The following is a 16,907-nucleotide window of genomic DNA, read 5'->3' as shown; positions in this document are numbered from 1 at the left end:
GTTTTCACACAACAGAATAAATATCAATAGAGAAAAATACTGCTCTATATATCATTGATATCAACATTAGTACGTAAAGAATCTATTTAGTTTCTTTTAAATGCAAAGATCTGATGAATTGGCTTTACGATTGAGTTTCTCGGAGGGGAAAAAAAAAAAAAACGTATAAAATAGAACCTGACCCTAAAGGCTATTTCTTTGAGGGAGTGTGATTTTTGTAAACAAGTTCCAATACTTCGGGGTTTTAAAGGCGAACTCTAAAATCACCATTTTATTCATTCTTGCTGAACAGATTTGATGGGCGCCACGAAGCTACGTGGAAGAAGGAGAGCTTTCATCTAAATCCCATCGGAAAAGGGACCAATATAGGATTTATAAAATGGAGTGAAAGATAGTGAAGAGGGAAAGAGTCCTTGCAGAAATATAGACGATTTGTTTATACTCTTTTTTTATTGTAAAGGACCATCATGAAAGGAAAATGTGAATAAAAGCAATGTTTTTTCACAATTGGATTTTACATTTTGGAATGTACAATGTATCTGAAATTTATTTATTTATTTATTTATTTTTTGTAAGAATAAACAGAGTAATAAGTAGATACTTATTTGAAATTCCACTCATAACTATGCAATGTTATTTCCATCTAGATATGTTAACTATATCATAAGAAACTTAATGCAAATGAGAAAAATAGTTTCCGGAAGATTAGGAAAAAAGGATATTTGAATCAAAAGCAAAATCCATTTTGGCTTGAGAACACTATTCTGTGTTTCATCACTGAATAAAGAAAAGTGGATAGACCCATATCTTCCAAGAAGACACTAAAAATATAACGTGGGTGTGTAAAATGTAACATAGATGTTAAAAAAGATAAATGAAACTGTTAAAAGTGATAATTAAGCTTGTAAAGCCGCATTCTAGACTATTCCCAAAGTCTTAAAAGTGCCAAAATCAAGGACAAATATGGTATTCTGGAGGATACAAACAGTCACTCTTATTACAAATAAGCTGTGCTATTTTATGATATTATTTCCGTTAGGAAATTAAGTAATGACTTTAAATGAAAATAACATGAAACAAAAATTTTTGATCACTGAGAGAATTATCAAAGGCTTCAGCCTTTATAGGCAGCATATGATATGTGTTACACAATGATGTCACAAAGTCCCATCCACATTGACGTTTTTGTTACCTATCGGAGTTGAGTTACGATGTTCTGTTCGCATGTGTTTTGGGCGCTAAGACTACCCGGTCTAAACTTCCTTAATTCCATCCTATATCCACTATCCCATGTTATGATTAATTGGGTAACTCTGCCCATGAACGTTTCATCTTAACCGATTATCCCCTCTTGTATCATAGAGGCCTTTGTTAAGTACTGTGTTACAACTATAGATGGTGACTGAGTCTTGGGTAATCGTGTTATGTAATACTTAAACCTTACGCAGAAAACTATAAGATAAACTGAAAGGTAACGAATGGTAATCGGTCGAAAAAGACAAGTAACTTATTTCAGCATATGAATAAGTGTAATAAAAGTAATTATTGAAGAATTACAACATATTTTCTGCACCATGGAAAATATGATGAGATGGGCATTGTTCAATATAGAAAAATCTCTTTGAATAGATTTTAAATAGCTTAGGAATATACAAATTGACAAAATGCTTGTAAAGAATATATTCAGACAATTGTTCTCAAACTAAGTGTTTAGTATTTTAAGCTAATTTTTTTTTTCATAACTGTCGTTGGAGAGACTTTGAAAGTAATTGACGTTGCGCACCATTTGACTATGAAGATATGTAACGATACAGAATATCTTGGTCAACGTCTTGTCTTGCTTTTCTTATCCTTCCCCCAGACTAAAGGCAGTTGAATGCATGCCTCATTGCAATGCTAGATCGTCAATACACTATGGTTCGATCTTATCCCCAAAGTATGTTTATAATCTGATGGCCCTTTTCCTGATACGTTTCATCTTAAGGCATTTCTAATCCAAAGACATTATACTGATAATAGTTAACACTGGTAATCTAAGTGGAGAAGATCCGAATGCATTTCTCCCGTTACTTCTATAGATGGAAAGCGTTTCACTTAGGCTCAGCATACATTATGATTTTTGTTTGTAGTGGTCTCAAAGAATTATTTGAATGCTCTTTGCAACAAGTACAGCATTATTCATGTTTTCTAAACAGGTGATCTTTAGGACATTATTATTATTATGATCAATGCTTTCCAAGCTACAACCCTAGTTGGAAAAGTAGGATGCTATAAGCCCAAGTGAAGAGAGGAAATAAACAAACTACAAGAGAAATAATTAATAATAAAACCAATATTTTAAGAATAGTAACATCATTAAAATAAAGCTTTCATAGATAAATTTTAAAAACTTGAAAGAAAAAAAATAGTAGAGGTAGAGAAATAAGATAGACATATTCCCTGATAGCTACTATGGCCAAAAAATACGAGTATGTATTAAAACATTTTTTAAATGATAATTAATGCCAGTCTGTTTTTCACTTGGTTAACTATTTTCATATAAAGTTTCCGTTCTTGATCACCTATATAGGCTTTTAATGTTTGGTTATCGAGATTCTTTTTTTAAATGTTTTTTTCCTTACCATACAAGCGAGCATAGAACCATGATTTCTCGTGTTTTCTGTATTCTGAGATAGCTAATGGAAGCAAAATATTTCCCTATGCAAAGGAATGCAGTTGCTAGATTTGAAAGTCATATGAAAGGATCAAGAAGTTCTTTAGACTACGTGCTATAAGGTTGACCCTCAAATATATTTTCCATAGATATCATGATTCTGGGAAATAAACCTTTTTCTCAAAAAAATATATGAATTCCAATTAATGTTGAGAAAGTATTGCTCGTAATGCTGTCAAGTAACAAAGCATAGCTCGTAATATCCGTACATCTTTAGGGATGGTGGTAATTAAAATGTTACAAAATCTTTAACGAAAACTTTTTGTGTCAATTAGTGATGAACAAACTAGTCACTGATCACAAAGTTATAACAACTTTAATGACTGAACTATGTCTTCATACATCAGAGAAAATAGGAAATGATGATATTCCAAGCTGCTCAAAATGGCTCATATCTTCTCGCGTCTGATGTTTTTGTTTTTAGAATAACTTCTTTTTCCTTTTCTAAGGAGATTTCCATGCAAAGCATATGGAACAGGATATGCTTTGGAATTGCTAAGGTAGTGGTATTCGCTGCTACTCTAATTTAAACGTAATTATCTGTATTCTTAAAAAATATCTTCGCGATGAAAATGAAAATATTACGTAATTCCAGACTGTTGTCAGCTGGAAAATTCAGGATATGCATTAATTCCAAGTGGAGAAAAAACGCACACACAGAATCTCAATGTAGATTATAGGTAACAGTGGAGCACTGTTCATAAAGACGCTAAGTAATCTCTCTCTCTCTCTCTCTCTCTCTCTCTCTCTCTCTCTCTCTCTCTCTCTCTCTCTCTCTCTCAACAACAATAGAGGGAAATATCAAAATATCCAATAGACATCAAAAACTATATATAGTTTATTACTACCAAAAGCTTCTGGTAAAATTTACTTTCAGTTATCAGGTAATGCGCTTAGAATATATCTTAATCACCTTCATTTGAGGAAATCTCTTTTTTTTTTTTAATTGGAATTAGCTTTTTGTTTATCCTCTTAATTCTCTATAACTTATAACAATATCAGCGATATTCTTGGAGGGTAATTCAATATAATCTTCAGCATCGTTTGATTGCGAAATTGGGATGATAATGATAATAATGATAATAACAACAATAACATCCCCAACATATTATAATACATTAGTATCTCATATGTCTCAGAGATAATGAAACGAGGAATTATGGTAGGGGATCAGAAGAGAATATAAGACTTGCCAGTGAACACATCCTGGTATTTTAACGACTCGTAGTGCAAATTCTCACGAAGAGGAAGCGAGAATGTAAATGTGCGACGCTATAAGATATACAAAGGTAACGTTTACAAATAACTGACCGAGATGAAGTTAGCAACTTTTGAAGAGGACCCCTTTCTACTTCGTTATCGAACCTCGTAAGGTAAGTGAAGTCTTTTTACTTTAATGTCTTAAAGCGAAGACTTTCTCTCTTTAAAGCTGAATCAGTGTCGTTGAATCTAAATGCTACAAATCATTGAAAGCTAATGAAAAGATCATTGTTTTGAAGGTAATTTTTAAAGTAAAAGAACACTTACTGATAATCTTAGGACGTAGAAATATGATTCTAATGGGGTAATGAAAATTATTAAAAGGCCAAACTTATTGAGTATTAAAAAAAATCAACTATTACATTCTAAATGGGCTTTTGTTATATGGCAAGTACTTAATGATTATATCACAGCAAATACTTAATAGCATATAGAAAATTTAGTCTTCTTATGTGAAAAGCATATATCTTCCAAGAAATTGATAATAATAATAATAATAATAATAATAATAATAATAATAATAATAATAATAATAATAATAATAATAATAATAATAATAATAATAATAATAATAATAATAATAATAATAATATTTAAAAAAAATAAGAATAAAGTTAATAACGATACATTGATTTTTATTTTGTCGGATAGGTCGAGGTGCAATCGTTTGTTATTATGCAGGAACGAAAGGAAGCCTCTGAAGAGTCCTAACCACTACGTCTTCATCCTTTAAATATATATATTTAAAAAAAAAAAAAAAAAAAAAGTCAATTATTGCATCGTGACGTCCCTTCACTCTTAACTTACATTATGAAAGAATATAAGTTATTCAAAATATATTTCGATATTATGATTGAAAAATAATTGTCTCATCGACCGAGATAATATCAATTGCTTGTGGGTATGAATAGGAAACAAATGTCTAAAGTTCAAAGGGGAGATCCTTCATTATTAGTAATAAATTGGCCTTATTGCAGTTGATAGCTTATGAATATGGTCGTTACGCACGCACATACATACTTAAAAAAAAAAGGTTTATGGTGAAAGAAAATTAAAAGATATCAACATTCATAGATAAAATATCAGACACGCCAGCACGGGTGCGTATGCGGACATACATATATAGGCGGATAAGTTGAATATATATATATATATATATATATATATATATATATATGACTGGCTTGACCACCACACAAAAACACTAAACTTTTATCAAACAGTATTCACTAAAGTACCATACTAAGTCCACAAAAGGTGGAATAGTATGCAATTTCAATAAGAGTGCAAAATCAATTCAAGGGGACAAAGAAAATACCAAAAAAATATACTTAATATTAATACATAAATTTCAGATAGAAATAACACCTGAACCTCAACAATACAATACTTAATAATAAACACTCACTCTTAAACTCCCTGTAAAAGAAAAAAATTATGCAGTTAAAGAAAGGTCATCAACACAAGCATACTAAAAGGGGACAGGGTCCAGAAAGGAGGAGGCAAACGAAAAGTAAGAATATCCTAGCAAATACAAACTAGATATCCCTAACAAATTCCTCATACACTTCCAGGGGTCTCCTCAAAGAGGACAATAAACTCTCCAGCTGGAGGCTTATTTCAGGTGGCAGAAAACAAGGATCGAAGACAATGTTGTTGAATGCTCCAATAATGCAGACCGCCCAGGAGTACAGGTCGTGGGCCCGACACACAAATATAATGATCAAAATCTTTACCTTGGGGCAGAGAGGTCCCATTAGCTTTTACTGAACCAAGGGCAGTACACTACATATAGGATAAAAATCCTTAATGTAGAGCGAGGATATCCTAGAAGAGCTAAACAGCTTCACAACGTAGCTCTGCAATGGCAATGAATAATATAGATCCAGCAGCAATTATCGTGCCCTTCAAAGTTGGAGGCTCAGAAACACACTGAGGCCAACTCCTCCAAGCGTAAACCTCCATACCTCGGATAATGAAGGAGAGCTGCCACGTAACCAACACAACTTGAAAATATAAAATAGTCGTTAGCCAATAATAAACACCAAGATAACCACCGGTGAGGAGACAAAACGCTAATAAAGAAAGAATACAACACTTCTATACTTAACATTAAAAGTCTAAAAACTTAAGTAATTCTGAAATTAATGACAACTAAGTTACAATATATATATATATATATATATATATATATATATATATATATATATATATATATATATATATATATATATATATATATATATATATATATATATATATATATATATACTGCATATGTATGTATGTATGTACTATATATTTGTGTGTGCGTGTCTGTATGTGTTGAAACACTGAAACTCAAATACGTATATATATACACAATGAAGTATGTATAATCTATGAATGTGTGTTCATAATATAATTATAAATATAAACTGAAATGAAGAGGATACACAACATATACATATGTATGTAAAAAGATTTACAAACAGCCACTTAGACATATTGAACTATTCTCTGTGTTACGTTCTTAAGGCCCAATTTAAATACCGCCAGATTTATGGCAAAGAAAGACAGCTTCGAATTACAAACTCTTGGCTTTCTACCTTTTTTCACGTTAAAGTTTATCTTTTTTATATAGAGTTTTATTTCTAATAAGAATCAATCGCAAGTAAAAAGGCATCGCCTGTTTAGATGCTTCAGTTTTTTAAGTGGATAATAGTACGTGAAAATGTCGTTTACTAATATAGTGTTTGATCATATTGAAATATATTACCAAGATGATTGGAATTCTCACAAAATATGTCAGCATACATTGTAGTCGTGATACGTATGAATACATACGTTTATAAATATTCGCATGTTACTTCCAAGAGTTCCTTTTACAAATTCATATTTTTTTAATATTTTACGTTATATATCAATATTTGAATGTCATGGAAAATAATGATTATAAATAGAAATGTCTAAGTAGATATATTATTAAGGAATTATGAACACGTGATAATACAGAAAATCTTAGACTAACACTTCGAAACGTAAAATATAATTGAAAATTTCACCCAATGCTTAAGGCTAATGTTATGCAGATGCCTTCAAGATCGGATACACGGATTAATATTATTATAAAATGATAATTTTATCACCTGATTGATCTAGATTACCGATAGATTTTCGATGTTCATATCAGAAAGGGGAAATAAAGCTATTCGGAAAAAGTATGATAAAAATTATATAATTGCTTTGCAAAATAAATTATTCTAGATATCTGCTTTCATACACATGAATTACTCGTAATATTAGTATAAAAAGGAAACGCACAAAATGTAAACACGACGTAAGAAATTGTGGCACCATTTCGTCAAGGACTTTTCGAATGAGGGCCAAAATTTATTTCTATATCGTAATGGTGGAGACGATTCCTCACGAAGGAATCGAACTTAATCCAAATTTAAAATAGGATCTGTCCCGATGATTAAAGGCGAAGCCTTAGATTCCAATATTTCAATGCGAACACTTGGATGGGAAGCCTTCTTTAGGTACGAGGATGATATTTAGTGTAAGCGTTTATGAGAATCAGAGAAGTGTGTAAGCTTCACTAAAAATAAAGAAGTATATAAAACATAAAATGTACGTGCTTAGAAAACGTTTTATAAAGGAGAGATATAATAATTTAGGAAATGGAATTACTTGCTTTTGAATCCACAATTCGTTAAGAGAGAAAATCATCTTTCTTAAAACTTACTAGCACCTATGGGAAATAAATATCTAACCTATACAAAAAACAAGTGTCTGAATATATATATATATATATATATATATATATATATATATATATATATATATATATATATATATATATATATATATATATACACGCAAACACTCACACACACACACACACACACACACACACATATATATATATATATATATATATATATATATATATATATATATATATATATATATATATATATATATATATATATTCTCAGAGAATTTTACCTTAAGGTATCCAGAATTCTAAGTCCTGTAGCGAATATCCCTAAATTATCTCACAGGGATATCGCATAATATCAGAGGACGTATTCTTGACACGTTATATAGCCATCTTCACCCCTAACAGTATTAACGCTTCGAGGGGTTACAGTGACAAAAATCTGAAACGAGAATGAAAAGAGAGCCGCTCATAAGACATCTCTCCTATACTGTTTCCAGTGTGTATCTGATGAAGGTGGTAGCGCCCTCTTTATTCCTTGTAGCGACATACGAGGTGCTACAGATACTGTATTATAGGGAGGGGTCAATAAGCTCTTCTACATTAACAGGAAGGGCGGGTCCATCAGGAGGACATGGCTACCTCACCCAAAAATAGATTTTTTGCTTCGCTCAAAATCTTTTTTTTGGGCTCAGGCCATGTCATCTTGATGGAAGTTTACCGGAGCATTACTGTATCTGTGGATTCTCAATCGGTACCGTACTCTCACTCATTATTTTTTTTCAACCAGACGGAAATAGATTTTTTCATGATTTTAATCATCTTATTCTATTTTATTTATTCAGTTTTTAATCTATAATTGGCCATTGTTGAATAAAGATGCAGTTCGGCATCTGGGATGGGTGTATGCGTGAGTGAAGCGTGTATCGGACACGTTTGCTACCAGTGGCCAGTGGGATTAAATCTCGATAGTGTACAAAATGTTTTGGTCACGTTGTAACTTTGTTACCACGCCAACGAGTTTATTGCCTTATATTCAATCATTTCAGTGTCCTGGCAGACTCCAGAGAAAGAAGACGTTGGACATTTTATTTCAGCACAGCTTTTACTATCTTTCAAACTTTACCCAAAAAAGGTGATTCGAAGCCTTCTAAAAAACGAAAAATTGAAGACGAATGCAGAGTATTTAACAAAGAGTGGACTGAAAGGTATTTCTTTACTGACGTCAGAGTTAAAGCTGTATGTTTGATTTGTCATGATACAGTTGCTGTTTTCAAGGAATACAATTTGAAACGGCACTTTCAAACCAAGCACACCAACTTTGGAAGCAATTTATCGAAGCAAGAACTACGAAAGAAGGCAACTGATCTGATGAAAAGTTTGAAGAAACAACAAAATGTGTTTGAAAAACTTCATCTTTACAAAGGAATGCAACAAAGGCAAGTTTTGTATTGGCAAATAAAATTGCAAAACAAAATAAGTCGTTTGTAGAAGCAGAATTTATTAAAGATTGCATGGTTGATGCTGTCAGTGTTGTGTGTCCTGAAGTCATATCTAAAGTGGAAGCCATATATCTGTCACGAAGAACTATTGTTCGTCGCATAGATGCAATTGCAATGAATATTCAAGATCAGGTTTTAACAGCCAGTGTTAGTTTTCAGTAGTTTTCTATTTCTTTAGATGAGAGTAATGACATTTAGGATACTGCCCAGGTACTCATTTATATCAGAGGAATTGACGAAAACTTCGAAATTACAGAGGAATTGTTATCTATGGAGTCTCTCAAAGACACTGTTACTGGAAAAGATTTTTACAATAGTGTCATTAACAGTCTAATCAGGTCTAGATTAAGCCTGGATAAATTGGCAAGTATTACAACTGATGGTGCTCCTTCACTCATAGGTAAACACTGTGGCCTTGTGACCTTGATGAATGATAAAATCAAAGAAGATTTTCCATCGCACAGTGTGTTGTCTTTTCACTGCATCATACATCAAGAAAGCCTCTGTAGATCATCTTTTAAACTCAAACACGTTATGGAGCCAGTGGTGCGTGCAGTGAACTTAATAAGAGCACGGGGACTGAATCACAGGCAATTCCGAAGCTTCTTGGAAGACATCGAGGCTGATTTTACTGATGTGCTGTACCACACAAATATCCGATGGTTAAGTATGGGGAAAGTATTGAAGATGACGTGGGACGTTAAAGAAGAGGTTGTCTTGTTATTTAATATGAAAGACATTTCTTGTGACTTTTCAAGGGAAATGGAGAGTGACGAATGGGTTTGTGATTTTGCATTTGCTGTGGACATTATGCAAAAGCTGAATGAGTTAAACACAAAACTACAAGGCAAAGGTTTATATGCACATGAATTGTATGTGGAAGTGAAAGCATTTCAATTGAAACTTCAACTTTTTTCCAAGCAGCTTGAAGAGCAAAACTTTGTTCATTTTCCTCTGTTGAAAACACGAACTGTTACACAAGCACTATCAGACAAATACAGTTACCAGTTGACGGCTCTAAGAGATGAATTTATCAGAAGATTTGCCGATTTCAAGGCAATTGAAGGGCAGTTTGATTTGCTCAGCTCACCTTTTGCCTGTGACGTTGAAACAGCTGCTGAATAACTGCAGGTAGAACTGATTGATTTGCAAGCCGACAACTCTTTAAAGAGGCTCTTTGAATATAAACCACTGGTCGAGTTTTATGCATCTCTGCACTCAGAAAAGTTTATAAATCTGAAAAATTTTGCAAGAAAGATATTCGTGATATTTGCATCAACTTACATATGTGAGCACACTTTTTCTATATTGAAAGTTAACAAGTCAAAGAACAGGTCACTTCTCACAGACTCGAATCTTCAGTCAGTGTTAAGAATCAGTACAAGCAATTTGACACCTAATTTCAACAAACTGGTAAATGATTGCAGTCAATTGCATCATTCTCACTGAGTCATTTTGATACTTCTGTTGCTCAGTTGCTGAGCTACTTTGCTTGTCTAATAAATGTTTATGTTTCATGTGAAGTTACTGCTTTAAAATATCAATACAAATATTTCTTGTCTTTAAATTGAGTTACTTTGTTTTCAAGCAAATATGCTTCATGTGAAGTTTTTCCCTAAATATATAGAATATGTCTTTTTGGATTTAATTTATATGTTTACCTTGAACTTCTACTCCAAATTATTGATTAATAAAAATATATTATTTTTCTATTTTTTAAACAGAGTTACTTTGCTTTTTTTTTTTAAATAAATTGTTTTTCTAAATAAATGCGTTTCATGGGAATCCTCTAGTCTACAGTACTTTAAAATGCTAATAAATTAAAAATTATTGCATTTTCAGTTTGAAAACAATATATTTTGGCTATTGAAGATATCAATTATACTGGAAAATATACTATGCGGCCCAGTAAATTTTTTTTTTTTTTAATGTGGCCCTTACACTGAAAAGTTTGCCCACCCCTGGTCTATACCTAGAGACCTATGATGTTACCGCCATTCATCATATCATCTAAGCATGAACTATGTTAGTGCTTCCTACCCCTTACAGGGAAGAGTCGTACTAGACTCTGGAAAAAGTCTATAGGAGTACATAATAACTATGGATGACAAAATGACAAGCTTGTATAGTGGTCTCGCCCTATACATTATAAAGCAAGGTTTGTATAAGAGTCACCAATGTCAGTATGAATTTATGACACCTTCCCCAAAGTGACTACTATTATTAACTATTGGATAACGGTTGTATCCGGATAGGAACAAATTTTGCATCTCTGCCACTATCCCATTTGGATACCATGTCAACCCTTCCTAAGGAAGGGTTAAAGTGAGTGGACTTTTATTTGAATCAGGGAATATTCCTAAAAGACATACCATGATAAAAATATCCATATTTTAATCTTAATGTTCAGTACATTTCTAATAAATGAACTAGTTTATTAAAATTTAATAAATGTACATATCAGATCAACATTTATAAAATTTATAAAATTTGGATGATATGCAATAAAGCATAAAGAAAAATAGTCAACAGAAAATATTGTTTCGTCTACCAGGAAACAGATTTGCCACTTCAATTGAATTATTAATAATAATGATATATTCTGTATACTATTTATTTACACTAGCGTAAGAAACGATTGGCACAAGTGTCTGTATTATGCTATAATTTACCAACGTCAATGGAACAGTTCGTAAGGCCACCTATCGCTCACTGTGTAGTAACATACAGTGACTACACACGCACCCTCTTAATTAATCATCCCAAATTAATTACACTGTTCCTCGCCGATTTAAAACAGAAGGTTAAAGAATTCTACCTGCTGTTACCACAGACCTCTTAAGTTGCTCCATTTGCTTCGCATAGTGCATAAAGAACACCTTGGATGACTACCAGCCAGTATACGAACAAGGATGTTCAAAGTCCATATAATTAAAGAAATTTTATGGAAGAAACAACTTTTCTCGGATCTTGACTAACGGGTGTACTGTCTGGATCCGTTTGGCGAATAACACTGGCAATTTTCACCCCTAGTTATAGATAACTTTGAACCCAGGGTTTCTCTTCTGAATAGCTGTTCTCCCATAAAGTCTGAAGTTCTATGAAGATAGACCTTTAGGCACCCCACTGGACATAGAGATGCATCTTCCTTCAGAGGGCAGATTCTCTAGGGACCCCACCTGTTGGTGGGTAGCTTGTTCTGGTAAGAAACGTTGGGTCTGGAAATAAATTCAGTTCTCTCTCCAAGAACTGGACGTGGCCTTCCTCTCCAGAGAGAGCCACTATTTCACTAACTCTGGCTCCCAAAGCGAGTACATGCAGAAATATGACTTTAAATTCAAAACCTTCTAAGCGCATTCCTTATTATTCATTATTTATACACAATGAAGAATCTTATCTAATGACCATGCAAAGGGTCTTTGGAGGCACAGAAGGGCTAAGCCTAGCATGGGCCTTTGTAGTTCATTAAGAACATCGTTAGAAAGGTCGACCTGTAAAGCATTTGGTATCTGTCTTGTCAAGGCAGGCTTGAACAATAGAATTGTGTAGGCTGCTAAACCTTGCTCATGAAGGTGAATGAAGAATGATAAATAGGAACTCTCAAGATTTCTTTTGGTTTTTTCACCTTAACAAAGGATATCTGTTGCTTCCCTGAGGCCTCATAATGTCTTCTGGTTTCCTCCAAAAGTTTGAACTGACTTTTAACACCGAATCTTTTTCTCATCGCTAAGGAAAGAAAATCATGAGATGTAGGTTCAGTTTTTTCTGTGATGAAGCGAAGACAGTCGACTTCTGTAATCGCTGAGACAGGGATGGATCAGGTAGCGGTACGAATTTTAATTGTAGTTCCGATGCCAGAGGGAACCACACGCTATTTGGCGACTTGTGGGCCACTATTGCTGCTTTCCCTTTGAAGGATCTCAGCTTATCGAGGACCTTCAAAAGGAGGTTGTGCGGAGAGAACAGACAAATACTGGCCCATTTGTTCCAGTCTAGGGACATAGCGTCCAAGGCCTCCGCTAGCGGATCCTTGTATGGGGACATGTAACGATCTATTTTCTTGTTATCTTTCGTCGCAAAGAGGTCTATCTGCAGCTCCGGGATGTGACTCGAGATGAAGGAGAATGATCCTGCGTCAAGGGACCATTCTGACTCTATAGATGTAAACCTGGATAGAGCTTCCGCTGTCACATTGCGGAACCCTTCAATGTTAACTGCAGACAGGTGCCATTTCTTCCTTACCGCCAAACGGAATAGGGCCAACATTACTAGGTTGATTTGAGGTGACCTCGACCCTTGTCGATTCAGGCATCTCACTATATCCTCACTGTCTAGGACCAGTCTTATGTGGGTAGAGTGGCGTGGAGATACTCACTTTAGTGTTAGAAGTACTGACATGGCTTCTAGAAAGTTGATGTGAAATGACTTGAAAACATTGGACCAAGCTCCTTGGACTCTTATCTGATGCGAGTGACCTCCCCAGCCTTCTTTTTAAGCGTCTGTGTGGATAGTTACTGACGGGGGAGGATGTTGAAGAAGTGTTGATTTCTTCAATTGCTTGGAATTGGACAACGGCTTGAGAAGCGTTTGCAGTTGAGTCGGTAGTGGTCTTATTAGATCTCTTCACGCGTTTGATGCGTATTTTCTCCAGACTCCGGTTGCATCCTTTAGCTGTGCTCTTAGCGCTGGATCTGTTATCAAAGGAAACTGTAGAGAGCCCAGCACTCTCTTGTGTTCGCGTCTTGATATCCGTTTGGATTTCAATAGTCTCTTGACAGATCCTGCTATTTCTTTCCTCTTCTTACCAGGAATAGAAAGTCGATGTGACTCTAAATTCCAGTGGATTCCCAACCACTGAAATTTTTAAGCTGAAGAAAGTCGAGACTTTTTGATGTTGATCTTGAATCCCAGATGTTCCAGGAACCGGATCACTATCTTAGAAGCTCGCATGCATTCTGTCCTAGATGCTGCCCACACCAGCCAGTCATCCAAGTAGGCTACTACTTGGACCCCCTTTGGGCGTAATTGATGGACGGCTGCGTTCGCAAGCTTCGTGAAAAACCTTGGGGCTATGTTTAGCCCAAAAGGCATAGCTCTGAAGGCGTAAAGTTTTCTATGTAACATGAAGTCTATAGAGACAGCATATGCCCTTTTGGGCAGTAGGGTCCTTATGTGATGAAGTGTGAGTATTCTGAACTTGTAGTTCACTATGAACTTGTTGAATGGTGACAAGTCTAGAATGACTCTGAGTTTTTCTGAGTCCTTCTTTGGAACACAAAACAGCCTTCCTTGGAATTTTATGGACTTAACTTTTTGGATTACTCTTTTGTTTAAGAGCTTTCGGACATATTCTTCCAGAACGGGGGTTGAGTGTTGGGAGAGTTGAGGAAATTGAGGTGGAGGACTACTCCAGCTCCAACCTAGTCCATTCTTTATTAGGCTCTGAGCCCAGGGATCGAAGGTCCAGCAATCCCTAAATAGCTGTAGTCTCCCTCCTACTGGAAGTATCTCACTCCTGCTGTTGTGGACCTGAGGCCTTGCCTCCTTGACAGCGTCCTCCCCTGGATCCCCTTCCTCTTGAAGGGCGTCTAGAAGAACCTCTGGCTGTTCCTCTAGCTTTCGAACAAAAGGAAGAAGTCTGCCTTTCAAAGGCTGGGTTAAAAACTGGTGACTGTGTCGCCACTTATTGAGGTACCAGCTGGTACGTGGTTGGAGGTTGTGCACCTATCTGAGGCACCGTAGTCACAGGAAGTTGTTGTTGTTGCTGTCGGTAGGGTTTAGCCGGCCGAGAGGATGGCCTAGGCCTTCTTGTCTTCTTCTTGGGTTGGGGACTCTCATCTGGAGAAGACTTTCTCTTAAGATCCAAGCCCCACATTTTGAGAAGGTTCCTATTTTCCGTGGCAGACTTGTCTACTACCTCTTTAACCACTTCATTGGAAAAGAGGACTTTACCCCAGATATGAGAGTAGATCAGTTTCCTCGGTTCGTGCCTTACCGCAGCCGAGGCGAACACGAACTCTCTACAGGCTCTCCTATCTTTAATAAAGCTACAGAGATCCTTCGTAACTGTGGCCATATGGGTTTTGGCCACTACCATGAACATGTCCTGGTTCTTGGGGTCTCTTGCCATCGTTTCAAATGTCGTTTGCTATGAAATCGATGCTGCAAGTCTTTCCTTCGTCTCTTGCTCTCTACGCAAGAAAACCTCCGACAGTTTTGGAAGTTCCTCACCAAACTGACGTTCAGCGATATGAGCTTCCAGCCTCCCGACTGAGAAGGTACGGTGTACGTCCTTCCAGTCTTCTTGGTCCAAGGGCAGGGTCAGAGATAACGGCTCTGGTAGGAGAGGCCAAAAAGGAGGGAAGCTTCTTACTCAAGGTTGGCACCTTTGAGTTAGTGAAGCCCCTCCCTTTCATCGAGCTTGCTAGTAACGCCTGAGCTTTACTATGGTCAAAAACTATGACCTCCTTCGGCTCCGTCTCCTCCTTTCAGGCTGGCTCCTTCCTAAGACGGACATAGCAGTCTGGATAAGAATCTTTGTTGGGCCAAAATTCCACTTCTTCCAGGGGAATTGTTCCTAACTTTTCTGAAATCACAATCTGCCCAATTGTCATAGGCATGTGTTAGGCATACCTCCAAGGATTGGTGTCCGAGCACAAAGGAAGATCCTTCACGTTGAGCCGCTTCTGGGGCCCACATGATGCTGCAAGTCTGTGTATCTTCAGTTTCATTGCAGCTTCCTTCTCATCATTCTTCCTTTGAATTTTTTGGATCATCTCAACAATGGGAGAAATAGTCCTTCCCAGTTCATCTGGGATAGATGACGATGTAGAGGGAACAGGTTCTGGGTCCGGAACCGATGTAACCGAAACCTCGTCAATTTCTTCCTCTTCTACTTGAGAAGCCTGGGACAGCTCCTCCTCCTGACCTTCTCCTAGAAGGTCCCTCTCAGTAGAATCCGACACCCCCGACATCTTATCGTCCAATTGGATGTCTTGAAGGGCGGCCGAGACTACTGAATCTACCAGATTCTGGGCAGTTGGTATCTCCACCTGAGGCTGAGGGATGATTGCATCAGCCGATGCTTTAGGGAAAAGGTAGGCTCTCATCTTCTCATTTGGAAGGTAGGGGCCTGATGTGTTTTTCTGAAAACCCCACACCTAGGTCTGTAACTTTTCCCTGGCAGCATCCCTTGACTTCGTCGACTTAGGGTCGTCAAAAGCCTTGGCTATCAGGTTAGAGCATACTGTACAAACCTGAGGGTCCCAATACCGGAGATCACCTCTGGAGGCTGCGCATGCTGCGTGCCTCCTGCAAAACTGATGTCCACAGAAGTTTTTACTGCGGACATTACAGAACACACTCCCGCACTTCGGGTGATCCTCCTGTGAAGAGAAGAAAAATCCGTGAGTATCAAGTGAAGGCTCTTCACTTATATCAAAACATGTAGCTTATATAGAAAAGCTATAAAAGAAAAAAGGAAAGACACATAGTTGTATTTCCTGTCCAGTCAATTGCTGTAACCTCCCAAGATATTAAAACGAAGGTCAATTCTATTCTAGAATACCTTATGTAATTTCCTAAACGGAAATTTAAGGTGTAGTTCACACCTTGAAATGAAGTTTTAATATACGGGATAAAATGAATACAGAAAGAACTCACTTTCTATATATTGTACAGTCTCAACAAAAGGGTTTAAGAGATAACATTAAGTATGTTGAAGAACTTT

This window comes from Palaemon carinicauda, chromosome 4, assembly GCF_036898095.1.
Source record: "Palaemon carinicauda isolate YSFRI2023 chromosome 4, ASM3689809v2, whole genome shotgun sequence".
Taxonomy (NCBI): domain Eukaryota; kingdom Metazoa; phylum Arthropoda; class Malacostraca; order Decapoda; family Palaemonidae; genus Palaemon; species Palaemon carinicauda.
The sequence above is the reverse complement of the archived record's forward strand: the minus strand, read 5'-3'. Positions refer to the sequence as shown.